Source organism: Lissotriton helveticus, chromosome 11, assembly GCF_964261635.1.
Source record: "Lissotriton helveticus chromosome 11, aLisHel1.1, whole genome shotgun sequence".
Lineage (NCBI taxonomy): Eukaryota > Metazoa > Chordata > Amphibia > Caudata > Salamandridae > Lissotriton > Lissotriton helveticus.
Genome location: NC_136072.1, coordinates 216,346,722 through 216,374,640, shown reverse-complemented (window position 1 = coordinate 216,374,640; position 27,919 = coordinate 216,346,722). Strand labels below are relative to the sequence as shown.

General features: G+C 45.8%; 1 protein-coding gene across 1 annotated transcript in view; it reads left to right on the top strand.

Annotated features, from left to right (window-relative positions):
* The first annotated feature begins 9,306 nt into the window (after positions 1-9,306).
* Positions 9,307-27,919, top strand: part of LEKR1 (leucine, glutamate and lysine rich 1) — a 635,278-nt gene continuing 616,665 nt past the window's right edge. Inside the window, exon 1 of the mRNA XM_078665467.1 lies at positions 9,307-9,700. The gene's annotated coding sequence lies outside the window, so the exon portion shown is untranslated. The remainder of the gene's footprint in view (positions 9,701-27,919) is intronic.

The window sequence follows — 27,919 nt, the reverse complement described above, 5'->3', positions numbered from 1 at the left end:
TTTTATTTTTTGTGTTATTTACTTATTACGTCTTTGGGAAACAACAAATGTTTTGCACTTGTTTTACTTTGAGTTAAACATGACTGCTCTGTGCCACATACCCAGGGCCGAGCTAAGGTGTGATTTAAAGAAAACAAACTGGTCCTTAATACTGAATATAGTGCCAATATCAGCCCCCACCCAGACCTTTATTCAATACAACACACTCTTTCCCCATTAAACCGACACAACACAAGTTGATGGAGAAAGTTGTTGCAGTTTTATTAGCATAACCTTATGCCAACATGTTGGGTTATCTTACGGGCAATCCAGAGCAGGCCGCCCCTCGCGACCCGCCCACCTGATGAGTCATAACCCCCGCGGTGTTACCCGTGGGGGCGTTGTCAGTTTCTGGGGGGAAGGTCTAACCCCTCCCCCGGCGAACCCCTCGTTCGCCCATTACTCAGGCCCCCCCGAGCGTTGGCAACCCCCGGTTGCTCAGGTGCACAACCGCCCGAAGGACTAACGGGGCGCCGTCGGTCCTCCAGGATCTGCCGTGGATCTCCCTGGGGAATAATTCGCTCACGCACCCTTCCGGTGCTCCTGTAGAGGGTACCCTTCAGTACCTTCCTGTATTGGATCGCCCTGTAACTCCGCCTGCAACACAAAGACAAGTCATTAGTACAACAAACAACCCCCCCAAACTGCCCAAGAGCAGGGTAAGCGGATGGGAGGGAAAACGCTGGGCAGTTCTCCGTCCCGTGATTCCGGGTCAGCCTGGGGGTCGGGGGGCGAGGGTCAACTCGCCGCTGCACAAGAACACAGAGGGCGCTTGACCCTCGCCCCCTGGGCTATATAGCCCATCCCCTCCCCCTCCTAACAGGAAGTGACATCACGGGGGGACCACTGGTCCCCCTCAACCACTAGACTGCTCAGGGTGGTTGCCATCCTTGGCACTAAGGTTGGCCGCCCTCGTAGGTGGCCACCTTTGGTGTCCCGGGGCAGCCTGGCATAGTGCCAATATTGGCCCCCACCCAGACCTTTATTCAATACAACACACTCTTTCCCCAATAACCGACACAACACAAGTTGATGGAGAAAGTTGTTGCAGTTTTATTAGCATAACCTTATGCCAACATGTTGGGTTATCTTACGGGCGATCCAGAGCAGGCGGCCCCTCGCGACCCGCCCACCTGATGAGTCATAACCCCTGCGGTGTTACCCGTGGGGGCGTTGTCAGTTTCTGGGGGGAAGGTCTAACCCCTCCCCCGGCGAACCCCTCGTTCGCCCATTACTCAGGCCCCCCCCTCGGGGGCGGAGCGTTGGCAACCCCCGGTTGCTCAGGTGCGCAACCGCCCGAAGGACTAACGGGGCGCCGTCGGTCCTCCAGGATCCGCCGTGGATCTCCCTGGGGGATAATTCGCTCACGCACCCTTCCGGTGCTCCTGTAGAGGGTACCCTTCAGTACCTTCCTGTATTGGATCGCCCTGTAACTCCGCCAAGGCTCTGGGTGCGGCAGCCGCCGTCCCAGAGTCCCCCCACACCCTGTTTCTCCTCTACCTACAACCCGCTGCTCCCATTGCTTCTGATAGGTCATGCAGGAAGATGGCCATCCCTACTTCAGATAGATGAACTCCGTCCTCATCGAAGCAGCCAGTGCATTTGGTGTGTAACAGTCTGTGCCTTATGAAACCGAATCCCCTTTGCTCCGTGAACTTGCGCATGGCTCTGTTCACACGCCTGCGGGAAGTCTCAACACCCACCCTTGATCTAGCGTCTTTCCAATGCAGTCTTGGAGTAATTTCGGACCCCAATAATTCACAAGGCCCCAAAAGGTTGCTCAAATCGCACAGCGTGCCCCTCATTGTTTGTAGCAGGACCCTGCGCTCCATGTGGACCAACTCCTCGCCCCCAAGATGTAAAATCAACACGTCTGGAGGAGATTCACCCCCCTCCAATAACTGCTGAAATACGCGCTTCACACTACTCCAGTGTAAGTCAGCCGACACTATCCACCTGATCTTTGCAATTGAGAAACCATGCTTCCATTTTCCGCTGTCAGCCCACCGGGCTATGTTTAGGATTCTGACATTTCCTGCCACCCAGACAGATTTACCTACCAAATAAAAGATGCAGATGCTTAAAACCATGTTTATTAAAATCACTCCAAATTAAACACTGCAAACACTGCAATCAAATACACTGACTGAAAGTCACACATTTATTATTTACAATAAATTACAATCCAGAAAATACACTGTGCCACCACTCAAGTGCGGATGTATCTTCTATAACAGTTAGACTCCCAGCGCCCCACCTGTTTTATATTTTCCACTGGCAAACCTGCCTGAAATGCTGTGGTTGCAGCTCCTATCCTAAAAGAGTGGGTACAAAACCTTATCCCTTGCTTTTTGTTGCCAGATAAGTCTAAACAAGTGTCCATAATGCGCTGTAGTTGGTACTTGGTCAGTGGTGTTTCATCTGCATGGATCAGCAGGTAGCCTTCCACAGGGGGCCGCTGTGCAAGGTAAGTCTCGACCAGCCGCACGGGGCAGTACCTGGCAATTTCCAACCTGTTCAGCACTATTAGCCTGCCCGCCCCTCCTTGGTCTGTCTTGGATTGTCTCAACCTTATAGACAAACAGTCCCCCCTTAAAGTGGCATCCTGTCTACACAAGGCTGTGCCTGATTTGTCATTCTTCGAGGTGGCCACAATCTCCCCTATTCTGAACGCGCCAAAGAAGGCTAGTGCAAATGTTGCAGAAAAAAGAGCTGCCTCAAATGCTGAACTGGTGGCCCTATCTGTGTAATCCAGCATGCCTTTCAAAGTTGCAAAATCAATCGCTGCCCTATTATCAGGAATGCGGGGCTCGCTTCTAGACCAACCCTTCAGCGCTGACTTTATTAAAAAGGAGTTGGTTGGGTCAGGCTGTCCCCCTAGTCTAGCGCGGTGACTAATGGCCGACAAATGCCCCGCCACCCAAGATTGTGACTTGCCCTCATCCTTCGCCCACAAGATAAAATCATGAGTCCTGGACTCTAAGGAAGGCTGCTCTTGTTCCCACTCCCCGGTGACAGCACAGAATTTCTGCACTCCTGCCCGGTAACGCTTGACTGTTCGAGGAGCCAACGCCAGCTCGCCTAGACATCTCAATCGCTTCTCAGATTCAGAATGAACCACAGGTGCTCTGGGAATCTTGTCATTTCTTCCTTTGCTCTCGGTCACGCCTCCCGAAACCTGTGCCACTGGAAGCGAGAAAGAGCGTCAGCAGCTGTGTTTTGAATCCCTTGTATAGGCCGCGCTCTACATTCTACATTGCAAACCAGACACACCCTCATCAACTCTCTGAGTAGGCAAAGAACTAAAGGGCAAGAAGCAGACTGCGAATTGATGGCCTGTACTACAGCCAGATTATCTGACCACATCAAGACCCTACGCGCCGCTAGCTTCGCTGGCCAAAGGTGGAAAGCTACCACGATAGGAAACAATTCTAGCACAGTGATGTTAGAAGTCACCCTCTTTTTCCTCCACACATTAGGCCATTTTTGGGCGCACCAGTCAGTGTCAAGGATAACACCGAATCCTTCCCTACCGGATGCATCTGTTAACATAGCCAGATCCGGGGATCCTGCCCAAGGTGCCCTCCAAACTACAGAGCCGTTGAAATCTGCCAGGAAAGTTGCCCACATCTTAAGATCCTCTTTCATGCCTTTACTAAGTCTCACCAAATGATAACTCTTCCGTACTTTCGCGGTTGCCCTCGCCAACCTGCGCGCAAAGACCCTTCCAGCCGGGATGATTCTGGCGGCAAAGTTGAGTTTCCCCAGCAGACCTTGCAAGAAACCTAGAGTCACCTTGTCCTGGCCAAGAGCCAACACGATAGACTGCGCCAGGTCCCGAACCTTGTCTGCTGGTAATCTGCACTCCCCCTTCACCGTGTCAATCTCAATCCCTAGAAAGGTCAAAACCTGCGCAGGGCCCACCGTTTCACCAGGCGCTAAAGGGACCCCTAAAGTGGTGGTGAGTTCTTGAAAATTCTGCAGAGACTCGCTACACTCCATAGTTCCATGTCTCCCTACAAAAAGGAAGTCATCAAGGTAATGAGATACTCCGCTGGTCCCATAGCTGAACTGCAACGCCCATTGGAGGAAGCTGCTGAATGCTTCAAAGTATGCGCAAGACACTGAGCAACCCATCGGCATGCAGCGATCGTAATAATACTCTCCATCCACTTTGAAACCAAGCAGGTGCTGACTACTGGGATGCACCGGCAACAACCTAAAGGCTGAATCTATGTCGGCCTTGGCCAACCAAGCACCTGCACCTGCTCTTCTCACCAAATCCAAAGCCACATCCAGCGTGCAGTATGAAACAGAGCAAGACCCTTCCTCCAACCCATCGTTAACAGACGCTCCTGCAGGGTGAGAGAGATTGTGAATCAGCCTGAAGGCCCCTGGCTCCTTCTTAGGGACAACCCCCAGTGGTGATACCACAAAATTTTCTAAAGGTGGGCTGGAAAAGGGGCCAGCTACTCTACCTAGCAGTCTCTCCTTAGCTACTTTTGACTTGAGCACAAGTGGCAACTCTCTTGCAGATCTTAAATTCTCGGCCTCTCTGGGGGCTTCACAGCCCACATAGGGTAACTTGAAGCCTTCGCTAAAACCCTCTAGCAGCAGTCGCCTGTCACGTGAGTGCGGATATTCTTTCAGGAGGGGTAACATCCTATTCAAGATCACGGGCGAGGGCCCCTTAGTAACGCTTGCTGTAAGGCCTGCAACTACGCCAGGGAGCAACTCGGGGGGGGGTGGGTAAAGGGAGGCTGGATTGGGAAGATGTTATTGCTTGCTGCCTGAATCTTTTGAGGGCTTGGAAGCTCCCCCTGACTGATTGGTGCAAGATCCTGCTGCATGGGAGCCCCCACACTTGTTGCAGGAATGGGCAAATTTGCAATTCTTCCCCCAGGGGCAATGACCGGAGTTAAAGGAGCGGCAAATCGCTGAGGAAGACCTCTTGAAAGACCCTCTGTTGCCCCCTCTATTCCTGTAACCCCCCCGAAAGGACTGTTTATCCTGCTGCTGGTCACTACGCTGCGTGGAGTTGCTGAAGTCCTTACTACCATGTTTTTTGTCCAAGGCCCCCCCATTGCGAAGCAGATTAGAACCCATGTGGTCTAGCCACAGCTGGACCTCTTTCTGGTCCCATCTCATTTCAGGACACAAGGACATCCTTCTCCGGAACTCTAAGTCGTATGACACCCAGCCCTGACCGCCCCAACGTGCGGCTTCTTTTCTTATCAGAGTACTGTACTGGACGAGCGCCTTCGCCTGTTCTGGGTGTTTCTCTAATATCACCCCCTGTAGGATAGAAAATGCATCAAGCCAATTTTCTATGGTCTTTTCCGGCCACTGCTGGTATTTGGTCTTTTTATCCTCCTCCTTCACCCCCGCCTTCCTGACATCAGTCCCATCCTGACCTAACATCAGTAGCGAGAATATATCAATCAATTCCCGCCTCCATATCATTTCTTTGGCCGCTAAAGGGACTTGCCATGCCAAGTCGCAGTGACCTGACAACAGGGGTGCAGCCTTCACTATGGGCTCAAGGATGGGAGGTGATGCTGCCAAGGCGCCTAAGCCAGCAGCGCTTCCTGCAGATGAATAGTTATTATATGCCAAAGATGCTACTACCGCCCCACTATCCAATGCTTGAGCCACGGACGTACCAGAGTTCTGAGCGGGAGTGACCACCCCCGTGACCACGGGGATAGCCGTCACGCTGGCGATGGCTGGCGCCGGATGTGCAGGAAGAGCAGGCGCCTGAAGAAGGGAGGACGACACCAAGCTTCCGCTCGACAGCGGCGTAGGAGGGCTCGCACGACAGCCGGGGTGTTGTGTCCTTGTAGGAGCGATGAAGTGGAAGGCAGGGAAACCGCTGGCGAAGCGCCCCAGACTGCAGCCGCTGCCTTTGCTCCCCCACCATTGTCCTCAGGTATACATGCCGACCTGGCGGTCGGGGCAGGAGGGACCTTGGCTCCAATGAGCTCTCTCATGAATTCTTTCAGGGAATCTGACAAAGAACCAAGGTCCTCCCGGGTGGCATATACGGGCGGGGCCGGGACAAGGTCCACTGTAGCGGGAGATGACACAAAAGGCAAAGTGTGTCTGGGCGGGGGCTCGATTTGGGCGATCACTGTTCTGCTGTTGGCTGATGGAGCGACAGGTGACACACAAGGCAAAGCGTGTGAAGGCGGGGGCTCAATGTGTGCGGTCGCCGTTTTGCTCTTGACTGCTTGCGGGACCGGTGGGAACTCTTTGGACGTTTGCTTCTTCGCCCTCTTGGACGATCTAGTCGGGCAAACCTCCTGCAAGTCAGACTCGGACAGAGGAGCGTCGCAGATGACCCCAGATTCGACCCCTTCGACCTCGTTCATCAGCCCATTAGCCCAGGACAGACCCTTCCCCTTGGCCATCCGCATGAAGGCCGCCCACTGTGCTGCTTGGCTCGCATCGGGCAGCGAGTCATCCACCTGCGACATCTGGGAGAATAGCGATGGGGATCCCTGGCTTTCCATAATCGATGGCGGATCGGTTCCAAATCTAAGGGCGGGAAGGAAGAGAAAATGAGAACACGAGCAAGCACTAGGGTGGCACGGTCGGACTTCCTGAGGCCCAACAACGACCCAGACCCTAGACCCGCCTACTTACTCCATTCAAGGCACTTAGGCTTGAGGCACCCCGGACCCGCCAAACTCCACTCCTGCACTGCTGTCCTCACGCTTGTTCGCGTGCTCCTTCAGAGAGTATGTTTTCCGGGACTTCTCTCTGAAATTAGAAAATTAAAATTAGACCTGCCCCACCATGGTTAACCTCCTAGGCCGCCTACTGACCACAGTAAGCCAAGCCTGCTTACCCATGCTCCGTCCTTAATGTCCCATTCGTCCATTCTCTCTCGGATGTGACCTGAATCAAAAGATCAAGACCATTAATTCTTCACCCCCCCTCTACCCCCATCCGCCGAGCCCCGAAAAACCTACCCAATCCCACAGGTTGGCCTAAACTCCTTCCTAGATACTTCCCCCATGCGAGAAAACAGCCCCCTGAAGGCCCCTTATACCTGATCCACTTGTGCGTGAAAGATGTTGACCGAACGAGTGTAAGGGGGTCTCCTGCAAAAGAGAAAACAACACATCCGTCCCCCCCCCCTCTCATAACCCACCCACTGCTCCCCTCCCTATGGCACTAGGTCATCCTGAACAAGAAGCGTGTCTAAAAAGACAGTCACTGCCGAAAGTTTAAAGAAATGCACACAATTACACGAAGAATAAAAGAACTAAAACCACCCCCCCCCTGCATCCCACTTATGGGCCCCCCACTAATCTCCTCCTTGAGCCAAAACATCCCGCAAAGGTGCGTAAAACACCATGCACATCGTTTCCAAATTTGTGACAAAACATATCATTTTTTTTTTTAATTCAGCTGTACATTGCCCCCCCCCACCCCCGAGACGCAGAGGGCGAGGGGGGGGGAGGGAGTTCAGCGAGTCGCGCATGAGGCGGGAAGCGCATGCGCGACTCAGAGGAGCAGATGCGGCGAGGGGCGTGTCCAAACGGGGCCCAGGGCGAGTGAGGGGTGTGGGGCAGGCCAGGCGATAGAGAGCCTGCATCGAGGGCGCATGCGCAAGCCGCTACCGCGGCGGCGGCCAGGCATCCCGAGGAGGGAGTGACGGGGGCTCACCAGCAACGAGCGTGGCTCGGCCCTGGGGACGTGGCCCTGGAAGGAGGACACCCGGAGGAGCCTGGCCCTTGGGAAGGGAGTCCGCTCCCCAGGACCTGGCACGAGGACGGGCGCAGGGAAGGGCCCACACCAGGAGGGAACCGGGGCAGGCTGCGTGGGCTCCCACCGCAGGCGGGACCGACTGGGGCCTCCCCACACAGGAAGGCCGTCGCCCCTACCCCCGCCCTGCACCGGGACAGCGAGGGCAATGGCGGCCGGGGAGCGGCACCGGGCGCACATGAGAAGGTAAGGAACCCTTCCCCCTCCGCCTCACGCGATCGAGCCCGCAGCGGTGACAAAGGGACCAGGCTGAGCGGAAACAAGAGGAGGGGGGGGGAGGCATGCAGGCAACCAGTTAGCGACCCCCCCCGCAACAGGGCGTCCCTCTGCCTCCGGAGCTACCCGTCCATCCCACACACTGGGAAAAGGGGGACCCACCCGAGGCATCCTGAGGCAACCCCGAACCAGTGACCCAATTCGCCGAAACTAAACCCCCACCCCATCCTTCCCGGGCGGGCACGAGGTGAGCACCAGGCCCCGACCACACGCCCTGACCCGGGGACCCCCAGCCTCGGGACCACACCTAAGGAGGGGGACAGCAGAACACGCCCGAGAAGTGGGCAAGCAGGGGGCACTCACCTTCAAAGAAAACGCTGGGCAATTCTCCGTCCCGCGATTCCGGGTGAGCCTGGGGGTCGGGGGGCGAGGGTCAACTCGCCGCTGCACAAGAACAAAGAGGGCGCTTGACCCTCGCCCCCTGGGCTATATAGCCCATCCCCTCCCCCTCCTAACAGGAAGTGACATCACGGGGGGACCACTGGTCCCCCTCAACCACTAGACTGCTCAGGGTGGTTGCCATCCTTGGCACTAAGGTTGGCCGCCCTCGTAGGTGGCCACCTTTGGTGTCCCGGGGCAGCCTGGCAGTTACATTGTTAATTGGTGAGGTTTCACAACCATCCAACTAATAATCCATTTTCTCACAATCAGAATATCAAATCACTTGGCAGATCTACAGAATGTAAACCCCGCCGGTCCATTGCTTGGGGGTTTCAGAAGAAAATAAATTACTGGAAATATCCATTTACTAACAAAAATAAGATTGGGTGTCGATCTGCAGTTTTCGATTATATTAACCTTCCAAGTAAATAACTAAATCAAATCCCTTCGTTTCCATGTCTGAGTGAGATACTTGACTCTGCAGGGGGATACTTTATAATATGTTCACGTGAAACTGATCAAGTTTTAAGTGTAACTCCTTTATCGATCTCAAATCTCCTAAAATTTTGGCGTGAACGGGATGGATACTCTGACTCGCAGCTTAAATGATCACTTTCTGTTTTAAGTCAAATTTAGGACAATGACTACCAATTTAGAGGAATGTACCTTTTTGTAGCTGTACCAACAGCGTCCCATTTCGAGGAATCATTTCAAATTCAGGATTACTTTCTAAAAGTGTTTAATAACCAACACAACACTGTCCCTTTAAGACAGAGTTGCTCTTCCGGGTTTCCGAGGGTGATGCTCCACGCCTTCTCCCACGCGGTTGCCAAGGGAACCTGAAAAGACATAGGCGCCTGTTTCGCTTATTGCGAAGTTTCACTTTTTCAGTTCTAGTTTAGCATTAAAATCCTGAATCTTTGCCGTTTTACTGAGTCTACGTCAACATATACACGAGATGATTACGACGATTCCTGTGCCGTTTTAGAAGTCTCTAATGATTTACAGGCAAATATTGTACTGTTCTCTCTCTTTTGAAGCGTACATCTCGTTTCTTAGTAGTCAGCATTGCTAAACAATTTATATATATAGCTTTTGAGCGTTCCTGGTTAAAAATGTACTTTTCCATTACAATCCCGGACTTTGGTTCAGCAATTGCTGTCCAACAGCTTGTTGTGTTTTGGGTCTGAGGGAGGGAACCTTCCAACCAGAGGCAGCCAAAACTGATGAGGTAAGTGACGGAACATGTATTTTAAAAGGTAATGCAGATTATGTGCTTATTTTCTAAAATGAGGAAATATTAATTTCCTCCAATGCATTTTGTGAAGTAGTGTTTAATTTAGCAATGATACTGTGCACACAAAGTCATTTACCAAGGAGCACCCGTTGACTCCATGTCCATATTCCAGCTCTGGGCTTTCCTTTAACAACTTAATGCATTCTAGGATTTCTAGTATTGGCTATTTTTAACTGAACCTATGTTACTGGCACACCTGCAAATAATGATTTGTAAGAGAAAAGTATTAATGTTGTGGCCCTGATGACATGAAGTTATCTTGTAATTGTAACGTTATGTTTCTGACACCCATCCCTTTGAGTGTATGCAGAATATTGACATTGTTATTGATTTTACATACTCCTTCTCTTACTGACATCATACACTTTAAACAAGGGTGTCTTCACTAAATACCTACCTACCTCTTGCACAGTGGTCGAAGTGCATTAAAAAAGTTTGATGCCGGATGCTGTGCGTAAATGGGGGCGGGGTGAATGAGCTTTTGGGTGGGGTGAAAGGCGTGGCTAAAACACACAAAATATTCTGTAACTTTTATTGGTCGTTGACCGTCAGGTAACTACATATAATATAATGCACAGCTTAAATGAAAAAATAAATGCAAGTTAAGTTAATCAGTAGGAAATGTAATATAGTACATTATGAACCTTCTCTTAGTTAATGTGCTGCAGAGGTCTGTGTCTGTAACCAGAGAGCCATAGAATTAAACCCTGGTTGATGCAGTGGAAAACACTGACATGTATCGTTAGTGCTGAGAGGTTCTAGTCTGTAACATAAAGCACAGTGAATATATGTAATTATTTTAACTTGTAGTGTACACAGTAGGAGATAAGTTTCTATGAAATGCACAAAAAGGTTTAAGATAAATACGAGCTTCAAAAATATAGATTTCAGTAATACCCAGACTTTACTTAGTGTACTTTTTAGGCTGAGCCTAGGCAGTGCATGGGCTTCCTCTCGAAATGCTGTTTTCAGTCTAGCTTCTGACTCGCTATTATTGGTGCCCTTTAAAAATGTTTGCTTCTAATTGGCTAATGGTTCCTACTTGTCCCACCTTTTTTCTCAATTGTTGACTCCCATGGATCACCCCAAGACTTGTCCTCTTCTCTTTCCACTATTGTATGTCCTGTCTTTGGACCTTTTTTCTTTTACATTGACGCCAAGCACTTCCCTTACGACCCCTGATTCACAGCCGCCACACTTCAGTGTAATCCAGCTGTTCGACCTTCACTGCTTGTGTTTACTTTGACAGTGCTTGTTTTATTTAGCTTTTGTTTGGCCCTAGCTGCTTGTTTTAAAATATTTTCAGCTTAGGGTAGCGCCTGCGTTTCGCCTTCCCATCTTCTTCACAGTGCTTAGAAACCCAGGGTAGAGACAGGGGTCGTCTCGCCGGAGGAGTCCTGTGTGAGCCAATGCTCAGAGTCCCGTTCGGCCCTTGCAGTTCATGTTTACTTTGACAGTGTTTAGTTGTGCATTACTTTAACTCTAACTACTTACCGAGGACATCATACGCAATAGAAATATAGCAAAGTTTCCAATAGACAATGGCAGTAAAATATCAATACTTCCCCAGTAACAATAAAAAATTAAAAACATCTTTACATAAACAGTGATTCCCCAAAAATCTCACTGCAAACCCAAAGTTAAAATGAAAAGTGCCCTATTCCCTTACTGCTGCTGTCATGTTGGCACATCCAACCCTTGGTCCTGAAGCATCCCAGATGTGGTATTCAGTGAGCAAGATTCTTAGGGGCAGCTCCTCCGTTTGAGCAGAGAAGCGTCGCCCCACAAAAAAAGACCCAGGCCAGAGCTAAAAAATAAAATGATAATAAAGTTTATTTATTGCCATTTTTTTTCAGCAACTGATCCATCCTGACCTGAGTGACAGGACAGGGCGGGCCAGTGCTGCAGAGTGGCAGCAGGGAGCTGTGCGCTTTAAAATGCACATGTCTCTCTGGCAACGGCCAGCCAGACATGCGCATTTTAAACTTCTCTAACCTAGCTGTTTTAGACAGCAGGATTAGAGAAAGCGCTGGCCTCCAGTGCTTTTGAGAGTGCTGAATAAGGCTGCTTCCTCCAATCCCGGCGCTGCACTCATGCTGGTGAGAGCAGCACCAGCATTGATTAGGGAAGTTGCAGCCTCAGCTCAGCAGCAATTCCCCACCAAGGCTGCACTACTTCAGCATTAGTGCAGCACCACCTGAGCTTCAGCACAGCATCACCTCAGCACAACACCAACTCAACATCACTCAGCACCACCTGAGCACCAGTGTAGTACCGCCATCTCAGCATGACTCAGCACCACCTCATCCTCACTCAGTACCACCTCATCCTCACTCAGTACCACCTCAGCATCACCTCTGCACCAGCACACTACCACCTCAGCACCACCTCATCACTCAGCACCACCTGAGCTTAACCTCCTCACCAGCACACCACCACCTCAGCATCACTCTGCACCACCTCAGTCTGCCCTCCAAATCTGGCATCTGTTGATTCTTCCCTAGTGTCCGTCTGCTGCTCGTGTTGCCATTCAGATGATATTTCCCAACCTCCACCCTCCTGTTGCTTATGTCGTCACCCCTCCCCACCGTTACCAAAAGAAAAGCAAAAGAAGGAAAAGCATTATAACAGGCAGGAAGAAGTTGACATCATTGCAAGGCCAAAAAAACTAGAAGACATTTTTTATGTTAATTCTTTTTTTAATAGGATCGTTCCATTGTACATGATTTTTTCTTGGTTAGGTAGGTAACACAAATACTTATAACACTTTTTTATTATAACTTTTCAACATGCTTCACAGCAGCCACAATATTCTAGAATATAACTTACAGACATTGGGAAAGCCAATAGCTCTGGCTAAACACTTATACGGTCTCAAAGGTGAGACCTATTGGCTATGACAATGCTTGTTTTATAACTGTTCTTTATAAGCACACACTTCACAGCTCAGCTGGTAACTCCATTGCAATACCACTCAAAAAGAATAGATCCGTATTATCAGGAAGCTTCAAGTGATTCCATCAATTAAAGCAAATACTGACTTCCAAGCACCCTTTACAATTTCAAATTCATCAGCTGTGCACATTTGCATTTCTTCCAGGCAAGCAGGCACCTGGCAAGAGGGCTTGTTTAGCTGTCTGCCTCTTTCTTGGTTTATCAGCACAGGAGACCCCCGCTCTTACCCTTCAGCTGAAGTATTTCAACTGTCTGAATTAACTATCCTGGGACCGTTGCTTATCCATAAAAAAAGTAACAGGACTGTTTTTTTATTAAATTAAAAAAAGCATGGGCATGTTGTACCCCTTAGATCTTGCCCGCTTTCACCACTACTCTTGCCTTTAAAATGCAGGTTAAGTCAGGTGTGATTCCATTAGGGTCATTGGGGAATGAACATTTTTTTGGGCATTTGATATAGATTTGTAAAGTGAGCAACACAATTAAAGTCAATGAATACAGTTGTTTGTCAGGTGTGTGAATAGAACTAAACAGTGAGTGGCACCTGCCAACTTTGGATGAGTACATGCATAGTGGCCTATTATCTATCCTTCTGTGATGTCCTCCAACGTTGACCGTCCGTATATCAAGATCACAGTGCTATCAGAGTTGCATAGTGACAATAAATATAGTGCTGCTTTCCACATGGGTACTTTTTGGACTCTGACACACTTTGATGTGAGTCTTAGAACTGAGTTCCTAATGGGTCTAGTGGATCAAAAATTGTTGAGATGTACATCGCTGCAGATGTATTGAAGAGTAAGTCATGAGAGTATTGCTGATGTATTGAGTGTGACCTGCCTCTGAGCTCATCGCCTTTGAATCACTTAAAATTGACTTATGCTGGTCTCAAGGATAGCAGATGGACATTCTGATTCAGAGGATTGTGGATTTTAGATCATGCACATTCCATTCAACTCACTAGAAAGCACATGAGACAAGTGATGTATATTTGAAACATCTGTGAGCTTGTGTAGAGAGTTGGAAGTTTCAGAAATATGACAAAGCAAATACATTCTAAAAATTGCTGTTTCAGCATCGTCCTCTTTCAGAAGGATGCAGAGTTTGGGAAATGTTTAAATGTCCATGAACCATCAAGCTCCGACTGCAGATCTCAAAACCAAGGTGCTGCATCAGTTCATGAGTACTGTAATCATTGTGAGCTCTGGTACGTGTGAGACTTGCACTCTAAGAAACAAAGCCTTGGCAAGGTTGGACCCACGTGGGGTTTTAGGACTCGACACTCCGGTGACAGCCCGGCCCTCGCTAAATATTGTGATGAGTTGTGGTGGTGGGCCACTTCTGGAAAATGTGCCGGACCAAGAAAGATGCCAAAATGTCCCGCTGTCCTGCATCACCACCTATTCACTGAGAGTTGTGATGAAGGTGGCAACGCAGGGAGCCACATCACAATACCACACCATAAAAATCAATGAAAACCATAAATCTGCAATCAATCCTCCGGCTGTTGGCGTACCTCACCTCATGACTTGTACTCAATCCTAAGAGCTGTATGAACTGAGAATAATGTACTTACTGAACTTGCGCTGTACCTAATACAAACATTCCATTGCCTGTTGACTATGGAGCTGCCATAAAGTTCATGAAGGATGCTTATTTCAGAAAACGTCCCAGAAATGGGCTAATGTATCAGTCAATCAATCAATCAGAGTTTGCAAAGTGTGGCTACTTACACATGAGGGTCTCAAGGCGCTGTGGTGTCGCAGAGGATCAGGCTATGTAAGCTAAGCTACAAATCTAAACATTTATACCAATAACTATAATGCACTCCTTTTACCTGCGAAGGATGTTATTGCACGTCACTCTCCCACAAAGTGTATTATGGTGATTTTGATAACTGCATTATTGATGCTGAAGCTGGCAGATTGCCTGTTATGCTTTCGCTCATAGATCAAGCTCACCCTGCTGCAAGCACTCTTTCAACTCAGTGTGAGAGTGGAGGCTGCTTTGATCCTTGACATTTAAACTATTCTATGAGCCAATATATTGGCTCAGAAAACTGAAAAGCAGACTGCAACAGCTGCACCTTACCAATGCATGAAGCCAGTTTCTCAACACTACAGATGCATCGAGTTCAACATTCAGAAACAGGTGGAACCTGAAATCAAGAACCTGCTGCAATAAGACTTGTTCAAATAAGCTGGCGGGCCAACTCCATGGGTATTCTGAAAGGTGCAATGCTCGCTAGTCAGACCAGGCAACACATCTGTATATGTATTGACATTAGATAGCCTACCTAAGCAATACGGAGTTTCTCACATTGGGCTTCCCACACCCAGGACATGATACACCAAGTCAAAGGGGTTCAACTATTCCTAAGAACTGGATTTCAATAAGGGCTATCATCAGCTTGCACAGAAAGAGCCATTACTATACATTAGCACTTCTGAAACTCCATGGGCCTCTTCAGATACAAGTGTCTCAGCTATGGTATCTCATCAGAAGTGGAAATGCTTAAAGACTAGATACTCTGGGTGATTTAAGGCATCCACATCTGCCTCAACTTTAGCGAAACAATTCTAATATTTGTCAAAAGTCAACAAGCGCTAATAACATGCTGGTGAAAGTATGAAAATGTTACTTATCAGCCTCAAATCTACCCATACTATTTTAGTATTTGGCTAAACTCAACAAGTGCTGGTATCACACTGGTGAAAGTATGAAAATGTGACTTCTTTCAACTAGCACTGATGAGCTATGAACATGTATTCATTCCTGCACAACCAACCACTGTTTCCCCTATCCGCTGCTGGTTGCTGCTGACCTGTGCTGACTGAGAAATAGTGGCCACATGGATGAGTGGTTCTTACAAAGCTCAAAAGCACAGCTTCAGGATAGGAAGAGGAGGTAATGTGCACGGATTGGCATTAGTGGGTGGCAGGACCCACCTAGTGAGGGTTGGTGGCTCGACACTAGGTATTTTGCTTTATATTTGCACATGGACACGAAAAATGATCGGAAAGGTGGTGGGCGTTTGTTGGCTGGCAGGGCAACAGGCTATTTTTTAAATTTAAAGGCGTGGAGCCTAATGCTAAAGTGGTGGTGGGGTGGGTGGCAGGCTCCTCGATTTCTTCTCTGACACTGCCCGCCTAAAGAGGGGAAGAGGCTGTGGTGCTAAACAAACCATAAGAACATTGTGCATGGGTAACTGTAAATAAAGGGGATGTTTTTCATCTCCGCGTTCTTAGTTGTATCATAGCTCCCTCAGTGTTTGCTCTCCTTGTCTATTTGATCTCACTAGCACTTCAAGTGTGCAAAACATATGTTGTTTCGCTGCCCATGTATAATTCTGTATGTTAATATTTCTAAACATAAAAATAAAACTACGGAGCCCACTGGCAGATGGAGTCTTACATTACTGTCTGCCATTACCCATAGACCTTTCCCTCTCCCCGTTTGTGACCTATAATTTTTTTATTTTGGATACCTTTTTATCGAGGTTTTTGCGACATTTGAGTAATATTCACAGGCTTGGTAAGGAAACAGTGAACATGTGATCGATGTTGTTCAGTGGTTCAACTGTTACATTCTACATGTTATACCTGGGTCAACATTCGAGGCATGCACTACTCACGCAGCAACCAGCTCATGTACGATGTGTCTATAACCCCATGCGCCTCGAAACCCTGTGCATCTCGAACCCCCGTGCTTGACAAATAAAATGTGTGAACCTCTAAAAGATAAGGGGGAGAAGAAAGAAACATGGAATCTGCTAAGAAGGGAAACAATTAAACATCACCAAGTGCAAGAGGTAACAGTGACCACTGGGGGACCATGAATGGGGACCTCTCTTAGTGGTAGCGCTTGTGGGACCAGTTCGATTCTCCGGTTTTGTTGCCTGTGGTTCAGCAGGGAGATGACACAGCAACACAGTGTTGGTGTGTGAACTGGAGTGGAGGTCTAGTGTGTAGCAGAGTATAAATTAAGCCAAATGGCTTATGTGGGGGCGGGGGGGGTGGGGGCTTTCACATATCCATTCCCAGAACTGGTGAGCATTGTGTACCAGGCCACTGCTATGACCGTTTACGTAGGTGGCAGGCTTCTTCATAATGCAGGGTGGTACTCTATGCTTCCTCACAACGAAGGAGCCATATTCCACTGTGGGATCTGGCTGTGATCTGTCATATCCAAGCCTCAACCCTAAGGGGCGATTATGATTTCGGTCGTAAACTCTTCCAACCGAATCAGTTTCGGAATCGTTTCTGACCGAATCAGGTTCTGCGAGTCTGACCGACCGATTATGATTCTTCCCAACATCGTTCGGTCGGACTCGCATTGACTTCAATGGGAGCCAGTGTTCCGAACGAGAACACAGGCTTCCGTCGAAAAAAGGGGTGGTTGGGGAAAACCTTACAACCTCTGGTGGGCACCTCATGGTGCCTGCCACACTGTGCATGGTTGGAAAGAGGGGTCCCATGGGTTCCCCCATGAGCCCTATGCGGAGGGCGCCGGGTGAAGGAGGCCTGCTACGGGCCCCCAAAGTCAGATTCCGACAGCCGTTTTGTGTCGAGCAGACCGATTCGTAACAGCTGTCAGAATTGGCCATTGTAATCGCTCGGTTGGAAACCGTGTCCAAAGAGCTGTACGATTCAGCACCAAACGAGTCGGGCTGTCCGAATCCCGCTCGAAATCCCGTTTGGAGCCTTTCAAACAACATCGTAATCGCCCCTTACTTGAACGAGTCCAGAGTGGTGTAGGACGCAAAGACTCTCAGTAATGAAGATTACTGGTAAGTAATCAGTATATTAACCAATTGCATTGCTTATTTGCCACAGTCTTTTCCACCTGAAAATATACCAAGCAAAACACAGTTTACCCTGCAAGATAACCAGAAAACAGCAATCAGGAACCTAATGAGTTTTCCCAAAATATTCCAATTCCACCATCTAAACACTCAGTAATTTTAAATAAGCTACACGGAAGGGGGTAATTGTAACAGCAATTATAAATTATTCAAGTTGACCTCAAAGAAGACTCGCATATTTCAGTCACATCTGCTCAAGACGCCAGGAATAGAAATTCAAGTACACAAATATTAGGCATCCTTTTCTCCAAAGCTTCTGCAATGGCTTCTAGTCAGAGCATTGTACTAAATAAACTTTGTTGCAAGTCTGTTGTAGTTCCTTTTCAGTTACTTTAATCCTGTTGGTTATTGCCTGTGCCAACTTCTCTAGTGTGGTCACAGCAACCTCCACCAGGACACTCTGTCTTCTATTGTCACCATTCGTGACTCTACGGTTGATACTGTTTTCTTATCCTTGTCCACATTTTACATAATCATGTCATGCACTTCATCATCTCCTTTTCATTCTTTAACACATTATCATAGGAGTCATTTCGTAGTGCATCTCCTGGCAGTAACTAGACCCCTGCTATTCAGTCTGTGGAAATTTCCCCATAAACACCTTGATGGCTACATACTAGCTATATACTGGTTCACACTTTGACTGTGATGGATATCCCAGAGACAAACCAAGCAACAGATCGATCTGTCTCAGAATGGCATTCTGTCTCACTACCGCCAAGTGTTGCCACTTCGCTCCTCTAGTTCCAAGTGGCAGTCCTTTCACTGATCACCGCTCCATCTCCAAGGGTATCATCTGCATCTAGCATGTTAGTCTCTTTGATTTTTGGAGAAGTGAACTTTCCTCCACCTAATGCAGGAGACCAATGGGCCTGCAGTCTCAAGGGCCGTATCTACCACTGTACCATCAGTTGCCCACCATCACAGTACTTATCACAACTCTTTGAATGCATAATGCTTGACAAGTGGGTGAAAAAGCTTGCTTGTCTGTGAAGCAGTGAAAATGTAATGGTCTTTCATGCTGCCAGGCTTTTCCTTCTCATGCAGTGTTGTTAAGTAGATATGGAAAGAGCAATCAAATGTGTAGAGCAAAAGAGATTTCTCAGAGTACATCTCCGACATGCTAGGCAAACAATAAGGTTGAATAAAGTTATTTTGAGAGCCCCAGGTCTACAAATTTCCAGATGAGAGATCACTTGGATTTTGCCCATGAGTTCAATACCCTCTTCCTCTGGTAGAGCAAGCCTGAATGCCTGCGGAACAAAACAGCTGCTAACTCGTATTATTCACAACAGCAGACTTGATTGAGTGTCCAGAGTTGGTAGAAGTTGGTTTTTACCCTTTGCATCGTATCAAAAGGCAAAAGAAAGTGACTCAGAAGAACTGAAAGAGCAATTTCTTTGCAAATAGAGTAGAATAGCTCTTTGCACATCCAACAAGTAAAGGCCCACTTGTAATGTAGTTCCTATATTCCCAATAGGCTCTGCGCATTGGAATAACATAAACGATAGTTTAGACGTAGGACTTAGGTCGACTAGGTCTCTACTGAATATGTTAGACTTAATTATGAATGCCAGCTAGCTCAGAGGTCACTAGAAACTTTCTCGAGTGAACAGGAAGGAGTTAACCTTCCTGAATAGACAAGAAGGGATTAGTTTCTGACAACCGCATAAACATGACAACTTTGCTCCCTACAGAATAAGGAGTATATCTCCAGAGTCGCGGAAACAATAGATAGCTATTTCACTCAGTCAATCGTGCATGCTTAATTTCACCAGGAGTGCAGAGAAATAGAGAGACGGGCGTTTTCAATAAAAGTGGTTATTTATTGAGCAGTCTTCTTTCTCATGCAAGAGAAGTGAATTGCCACAATTGCAATACTTGTCATAAAGTAAAGTGTGTACAGTAAAAGGAGTATTATGAAATAATATGGTAAAAGCATTGATATGGTTTCTAAGCCATAAGATACTTAAAACGGATAAAATACATACAATGATAAAAGTTGACTAAACGTACTCAACTGGTGTTTCTAAAATACGCCTACCCCGGTGTACCTAACCTAAGCCTAGTACGTGGGAAGGAGTAAGTGAGATGTAGTCTGAGGTAATCTGAATCAAGAATTCTCTGACGGTCTAATCAGCTCCGTACCTTGGTTCATAGAATGAAGGAGGTCTTGTATCTCTCTCTCAGGACTCGATCTCCAAGCAACCCACAAGGGTGACTGGAAAAACTGGAGCTGGATTGCTCGGCAGGAGAAAAGACAGCATCTCTCTCAGTGCGTCAATGGGAGGGTCGGCTTCCTTCGGCACTTGTTACAGCAGGGCATCGGGTAAGTAGATAGCCGATCTGCTCCATACCACTGTGTGTTTGCTAAGGCAGATGCTGGTATATTTATACCTGGAAGGTGCCGAGTTTGACGTAAGGTTGGACATAAGACGTCACTAAGAACTCGCAGTTCTTTCAGGACTCCAGGAGTTCTTGGACAAATCAAAACAGAAGCAGGGGGAATTCCCGGGCTGCTGGAGGCTTGGTTTGTTTTAAGAATGCGTTGTACTTTCTAGGAATCTATGGGAGTAGCCTTACCGTGTTTGGACTGCATTGGCTATGACTAAATATGGATATAATTCTTATGCCTTTATAAGGATATGATTTGTTATAACCACATAAGGGCATAAATCGGGAATATTTAAATAGGGTCCTAGATACGTTTACAACACCCACTCCACGTATAATGTCCATCATTACTAAATACTAAGCAATACTAAACATATAACGATGCATGTGTTTTCCAACCCACCCCAAAATACATAAAATGCATTTGAAATGGTATATACACGAAAAATGAGTATTATACTGTACGTTTTCAAGCAGTGTTATCATTCAGATAATGCATATATAGTACATTTAAAATATTTGCTGAATGAATTTGCAAAAATTACATTAATGAAATGGCTCTTAATACAGAAGAGAAGGTCGAGACCACTTCATCACATATTTATACAAGACTGTACATGTGCTAGAGGCTAAGTCAAAATATTGTCTCTAGAGTTTCTTAAAAATAGAAATTCTGTTCTCTAAGAATAGTTCTACTTCAAGCAGAGTATCATGTGCCAAAAAAGTAAATATTTTGGGAACGGAAAAAATAATTTCGCTTTCAGGGGAAGAGAGAAAAAAAATAGTTCCAATGTTTTCAGAAGTGTTGTTTATCAAAAACTGAAGGCCGAATTCAGATTTCAGGGAACGCTGTGTGCTCATGTTTTGTTTTAAAAGTTATTCTCGTTGTTAGGAGAGAACATAAGTTCAGATAGGCTGGCAAAGAATTCGTCTACAACAGTAGGTGAAAGTTGGACCAAGTCCGAAAAAGTAGAAATAGTGCAAATGTGAGAGGCATTGCCGTCATCGGTGTCTAGATCAGCAATGGTCACAGAAGGTTGTACCTGTGTGCCGCTTCATCTCGTACCTCACCGCCACCTAATCGTAATGGTGAGGTCTCAACGAATGCCGTCATCAGAATAGGTAGCCGCTGGGGACAACACGTTGCATGAGCCGTTACCGAACCAAGCAAAGTATCGATATCCATAGGTACTGCTGATGGTAGTGTAAGACAGACGTCCAACACGCATTCTTCTCCGCAAAGCAGGCATCGTAGAACAGGTAAGATACAATCTTGCCAGATTGGTCTGAATGAAAGAAACCAGGTAGTATTCAGATCTCTTAGCCGAGCCAAGCCGAGGACCTTAGTAATCCGTTCTCGGTATCGCATTGCTAGGATCGTGTCTTCCATTGTTGCCTGGGTTTTGGCTGTGACTTGACTTGCCATATCGGAGCAGAAGGAACAAAAATAAGATTCCTGCTACGAGTCCCAAGAGGAGAGGCAGGCCGCCGAACACAGAGTGCACAAATTCGGGAAGATGCTCAGGACTACTTCAAAGGATGCTAAAAGTCCCCAAAAAACTGTCTTAAATACATGTGCGATGCCACTAGTATCTGACATGTTTAAGAATTGGCTTAGCATTTCTACGAAATGCACGGGGCAATTTGTCGATAATAGTGTATGTATCCCTGCCGCTGTCCTTGCAACTTGCAGATCATACGTCTCTTTGGACGAGGTTAAAGGCACAGTTGTCTGTAAAAGAATAGACTTTATTCTGCTTAAAGTATCAATTCGAATAGTAGAGATATTCAGAGAAGGCCATATTGCTGCCTCCTTGTCTGGTTTGCAGTTTGGATACAATACTTACATACAGCAAATGACCCTGGAAGTAACGCTCACGAGATAGGCTATTCCTGGCACCATGCCACAACAGCTGGAGTCACTTATTATAACGTGGCTGCCGTTGGAAAGCTGTCTGAAAAAAGGCTCTATCTGTGTTGCAGGGGTGCCGTGCAGGTGACATGAAAGGTTATTTGATGAACCTTCGCAGGCTCCATGCAAGTTAATACCTTGACACAAAAGTGTACCGCTTAGTGAACTTTTACAGTTGTTACCACTAAGAAATACCTCTTTTTTCCCTTCACTATAACATCTATGTGTTTTAGGTAAATTCCAGGTTGACTTGATGTATCCTTTACCCAACCTTTCAAACAGGCCTGCTGGTATATACTTTTGGCAATATTGAAACTGAAAAGTCGTTATCGGAATTGTAATTATACCATGTATTATCCATTCAATGACAGTTTGTTCTGACATTGTCAATGGTAATTTTTCTAGTTTTTCAATGCTCAGCACCGTATAGTCTGCTCCTTTTTGTGCCAAAGAGATTTGTTTATCTGTAAGGTTAAAGATAGAAAATAATGACGTTGTGTTGATTAGATGCCATGGCACGTAGCCTGAACGGAGGTTTTGTAACGTCCAGCCTAACTGTACAATAGAACGTAATTGGGACTGGCCATGTTGTAACATTAGCATATCCTGTTCTATTATATCAATAGCAGATGATACAATGCTGTCCAGTGAATAAATTCTGGAGGACAGAGTCGTTAACCCATTGTCCACTACAGACAGTGATTTTTCCAAATTAATACGATCAATTTCTCGTATTTTTTCAGCAGTTTCAATTTGCGTTACTTTCCAAGCTTCGTTGTAAGCAGCGTATATACCGGCGTATATGAAAAGTTTTTGACGCTGTTTACGAGGTCCCATTATGAAATCTCGCAAGTCAGCACGTTCTTTAAGTAAAGTCAAGTGTTGCTTAATTTCAGGTAGTGTGGATTTCTGTAGCCACTCGAGGCATAGTTTTCCTACACTGTATGTTGTAATTATCCCTGGATGTTGTCTCTGGGAATATCTTGGGTCTGGCCTGTTCTGTTTGCACCCCTGTGTTTTGTTCAGGAATCTATCTTGACAGTTATTAGTGTCTGTGGGCCAGATAAACCATTTTTTCTAATCAGGATTAGTTCTGTTTTGGTGTAAAATATGGGATACGTCTATCTCCACATCTGTATTACTATCAGGTATGGGTTTTGGAATAGACGGTTTGTTTAAGTCTTTTATCTTGGCTAGGCCAAGACAGGTTGTTTGTTGAATGGTGTCATTCAGGAATGTTATCTGTTCTGGGATCATGCAGGCTCTGAATAATGATTTTAAACCTTGTACCTGCCAGTCTTTTGTACCCCAGATAGTTTTTGTCTCAATGTTGTTTTTCTAAAATTCAAAACCAAATGTAGACATTTTTTCATAACATTTTTCAGAATAAATCAATTTAGTATTTGGCAACATGTTTTTCATTCCTGTCTTATTCATAATCTTAAAATAAAACGTTTCTGGATCAGTGTTGTTATACCCTGAGAAGTATGGGAATTTCTCATAAAATGTTTTTGAACTGCCTTTTGGCGGTGTTGGACAATGTTCCCATTGATTATAAGTAAAAACATTTCTATGTTTAGCAGATTTATGCAAATAGTGATGCCCTTAATGGTTAAAGCAATACATTTCTTCATAATTTGATGAACCTTGTAAATAATCATGTTCTGTAAATTTTGCTGACATTTCTAAATCTGACATCATATTATTAATATTTTCAAAGCCCCAATCATCAGAGAAAGTACTAGGTGATACAAAGTCACTTAAGGAAACCTTGAACTGATGTGGATATTTGAAGAGCTCAATCGGGCCATAGATTTCGTAATCCGTTGTGGCCCATGATACACCACCGGGTATAGGATTGGCTGTGATGTTCACTGATGACAGTTCTCTTTTTTCGATGTGAGACGATCTGTGTGGCTTTAAAACCAAGTTGATGTCTGACGTCCATTGTACTATATTTTCCATCAATAAATCTTCCCAAGCTTAAAACAAAAATGAGCCAAAGTAGGAGGAAGGTACACCTAACACAATCCACAACTCAATCCATGGTGAAATCAGGTATGTTTCTTTGAGTTGATGAAAGAGTTCAGTAATTTTTTCTTTGAAAGTTTTGTTTGCTGGCTGGTCCTCATGTTCCCTTGGATCATCAGAAAAGTCATCGAAATTGATGAAGTAGCCAGGTGCAGTTCTGTCAATTGTTGGAATTGCTTTCGGATTTTCATTTATTTTTGGATATGTATGTTCAGAGGCTATATCATTGTAGACCGGTGTTTCTTGATGAACTGTTGTAATTTGGGTTTCGAAAGGCATAAGTTCGATGGCTTTGTTGCATAGTCCTTCTTTATTCACTGTAGGTTTATCAAAGGTAATTAGTCTCTCAGTTTAAACCTCTTGGATTGTAGCAAGGTTTGGTCTTCTGCTACTTCTTGGGAGTCCACTGGGCCTACTACTTATTATTGGCCACATGATTGTGGTTTTACCAGGTCGATCGATACAACTCTGTTTTCCTTTTTACCAGCAAGGGGCGGTAGTCCTACTGATCTTGTTCCGCCGACAGCTAAGATAGGTACTGCTTTTCTGTAAGAAGGCCCAAATTCCTTCTTCCCCGCGATCTTTTCTCTGACCAGATCCCCAATCTGTGGAATCCAGACAGGTCTTGCTGGGACAGGTGTTTTTTCTTCAGTGGCCGTTGGCTTTAGCTTTGTGTTACTTAGACTTCTTCTTGTTTCATTTAAGTCCTGTAAAACAGCCAAACGATCTTTGACATCAAAAGTTTTTTGTTTCACCACTGAAGTCTGACAATCGAGGTCATGAATGATCATTCTAGTACCAAACAAAAGTTCGTACGGAGTGATACCTCCCAGAGAATTTCTTGGCAGATTATTAAGACTACGTTGGACACTTATTAGATGTTGGACCCACCCGTCACCCGAACCTAATACCCTCGCTGTTATAGATTGCTTTATGTCACGTTTTTTTCTCTCCACTACCGCATTTCCCTTGGGATGGAATGGACTAGAGTACCGCAATGCAATGCCCATGCTGGCCATGGCCTCTTTGTAAGCTCGAGAGCTAAACGCAGGACCCTGGTCAGAATGTAGCATGCCAATTGCGTATGTGCCGATAAAGACTCGCAAATCTTTTATAACAGTTTTGGTGTCAGCCGAGCGCTGGGGCCACATCTAAATGAATCTCGTCTTAATAATCATGGGATCGCATTTTTCCGTCTGGATGTCTGCGTATAGATGGCCTAATGCTGTCTAATAGAGGTGTCCGGGCAGGTGTCTGGTCCGGTTCACAACTGCGATCTCTATTGCAGTTTTGACAATTCATTGCAAAGTTATAAATTTGCACGCTCATTCCCGGCCACCAGTATTGTGATTGTAATTCTATTAGAGATTTCAAGATCTCTTGGTGCCTGAGACCCATTCCCATGTGTGCTTCTTGAATCAAGTAAGCCCTCCGGTTCGTGTTTGGAATTACTCTATCCCCCACTCCAGGGATTTGAGCAAAAGGAACGGAGTTCGCATCAATTATGTATGTATTATTGAGTGGATAGTTGAGAGGTAATGCTGCATAGTCGCCTTTTAATGAGGCTTTTACTGCCAGCATGGTTTCTCCATCTATTTGATTTTTTGAACGCTTTTTTGTAGCTACGGAAGCCGATTGAACAGCTGCCGCTGTGGCTCTGTTAGCCAATGAATTCCCTGCAACGTGAACGCCATCACGTCGATGACTCAGTGTATGTATCACGTGAGTCTTTCGTAGTTCTTTCTGTAAAATAACTACTTGTTCCCAGAGCTTTTTATGCTTTATTGTGGCACCTGTCTCCTCTTTTTAACCATTTTTAATCCAGGTCTGCATGGAATTATTGTAAGACTGGACGCAGTAATGCGAATCGCACACTATTAGTTCGTCTGAATTTACCTATGCGCCAGCGACCTTTAACAATCGCGCATGCTGCATTGTAAGATTTTTTATCCACAATGTAGTGTTGTGCAAATCTATCTGTGTAGATTACACAGGAGTATTTTTCTAGAGGCAGAATTTCGATCGGCAGAGGACATTCATGTTCGTATTCTAGATCTTCTAGCTTTTTCATTTTGGGATCAAATGCGTGTTTCACGTCTGTTGCAGCAAGATAATTTTCCCATTGTATCCATTTTGGATCTAAAGCTGTAGCATTTGGAATGCTTTGTCTTGTTACTGCCTCAAGGGCTGATACTGCTGTTAAAACAGATATGCTTTTCCCTTGGGTTAGGGCTCTTTCTTTTGCTACAGCAGTTTGAACCGCAGTCAGAATTTTTTCAGTAGAACTGAATTTTATTTCAGCTTGTGTGTACAAGTGTGATTTATAAGCTATTGGTACCGTTTCTCCCTCATTAGAGGTCAGGTATGTGAATCCGCATCTTCCTGGAATGACTCGGATTACAAGGTTGCGTTCGTTTGCGCGTGTTTGCAGTTTTGTTTTAGTTAACATGTCTGTTTGTAATGATCGTAAAATTTCTGTGTGTTTCTGAGTCCAATTATTTGGTTTGTAATCAGGTTTTATTAATTCGTAGAGAGGTTTAACCCTCTCTGCATAATTTAGAATGTAAGTTCTACCGAAATTCAGGAAACCTAGAATTGATTGTAAGTTTTTCAGTGTTTTTGGAGCTTGGAGTACTGCACACTTCTCTAGGAAGTTGTCTGCTAGGCTTTTGCCTTCATTTGACAACTCTTATCCTAAAAATAGGACAGTGAGGTGGGCAATTCGTGACTTTTTAAAGTTGAATTTGTACCCTTCAGCTGGGAACCCAAGTATTATGGTGTTCACTCTTTTCAAGTTCGTCTCCAGGTCATCGTCTGTAAGATAGATGTCATCGACATAAGATAATGCCTCATCATCATACATTTGTAGTAACTCTGTTACACTGGCTTAAAATAATCCTGGGCTGTTCTTGAATCCCTGTAGGAGACGACAACATTGCTTTTGGGCCCCCATACTGGAGAAAGCGGTTAAATACCTGCTTTCTGGTGCAATGTTTTGACAGAAGAATCCATTTGAAATATCTAATGTCGTTTTATATTTTTTGCGCACAATATTATTCATTAGTGTTGCACTGTGTGAGTTTTGTACTGCAAATGTATTGCAACAAGAGTTTAGGTGTCTGTAGTCCAAAACTAGATGATATGAATTGTCTGGTTTGGAGACAGGAAACAAAGGATTGTTCATTTGTGAGGTGCATGTTTCAATCACCCCTTGATATTCAAGTTGATCTAAGATCTCCCTGACTTGTTTTTTAGCTTGTTGCTTAACAGGATACTGCCTCTGTGCAGTAGGTTGATTTTTTAACGGAATTTTGTGGTGAGGAGAATCCTCATCCCATCCTACTTGATTTTTATATAATGCAGGGGCTTGAGCCACTGCCCATTTTCTAGCAAATGTGTATTTTTATGAATTGGAATGTGATTTGAGAAGGCAGGCATAATCATTTCTTTGCCATGTGGGCACTCCCTGACAAACTCTGGTGGCCAGTCTTTCTCTGCTAGAAGGATATCATAGCCTTTAGATAAGTTATCCCAAAAGAGACCCCTTATTTTCCTAGTTTTGTCCCCCTCTATACGTACTGTTATTTCATATAATTTATGGGGCATGCTAACTCTGGTGTAAGCAGTTTCCACTTGAATGTATTCGTGTCCACTGTCTCCAGAAGATTCATCAGGATCTTGCGAGCTATGGTCACTTCTGCTGCGTTGTCTAGCATTGTCTGGGCCCATTATCCATTTTTCAGTTGTGTCCTCAAAATCCTCGGCATGTTTTATTTTAATACTAGCTACCTTCTTTTTTGGAAATTGTAATTTTTTACTTTGATGAGCAGGTTCCTTGACTTTGGACTTGACGCGCTCTTCTTTGTGTTCTGACCGTCCTCTTCTTTCCGATTTCTGTGAGGAAGTCTGAAAAGATAGAGCGAGACGTGTATCAATATCTTGATATCTGTCAGGTTTTCTTAAATTGTCCCTATTTCTAAGGTTGTATCTTTTTTCA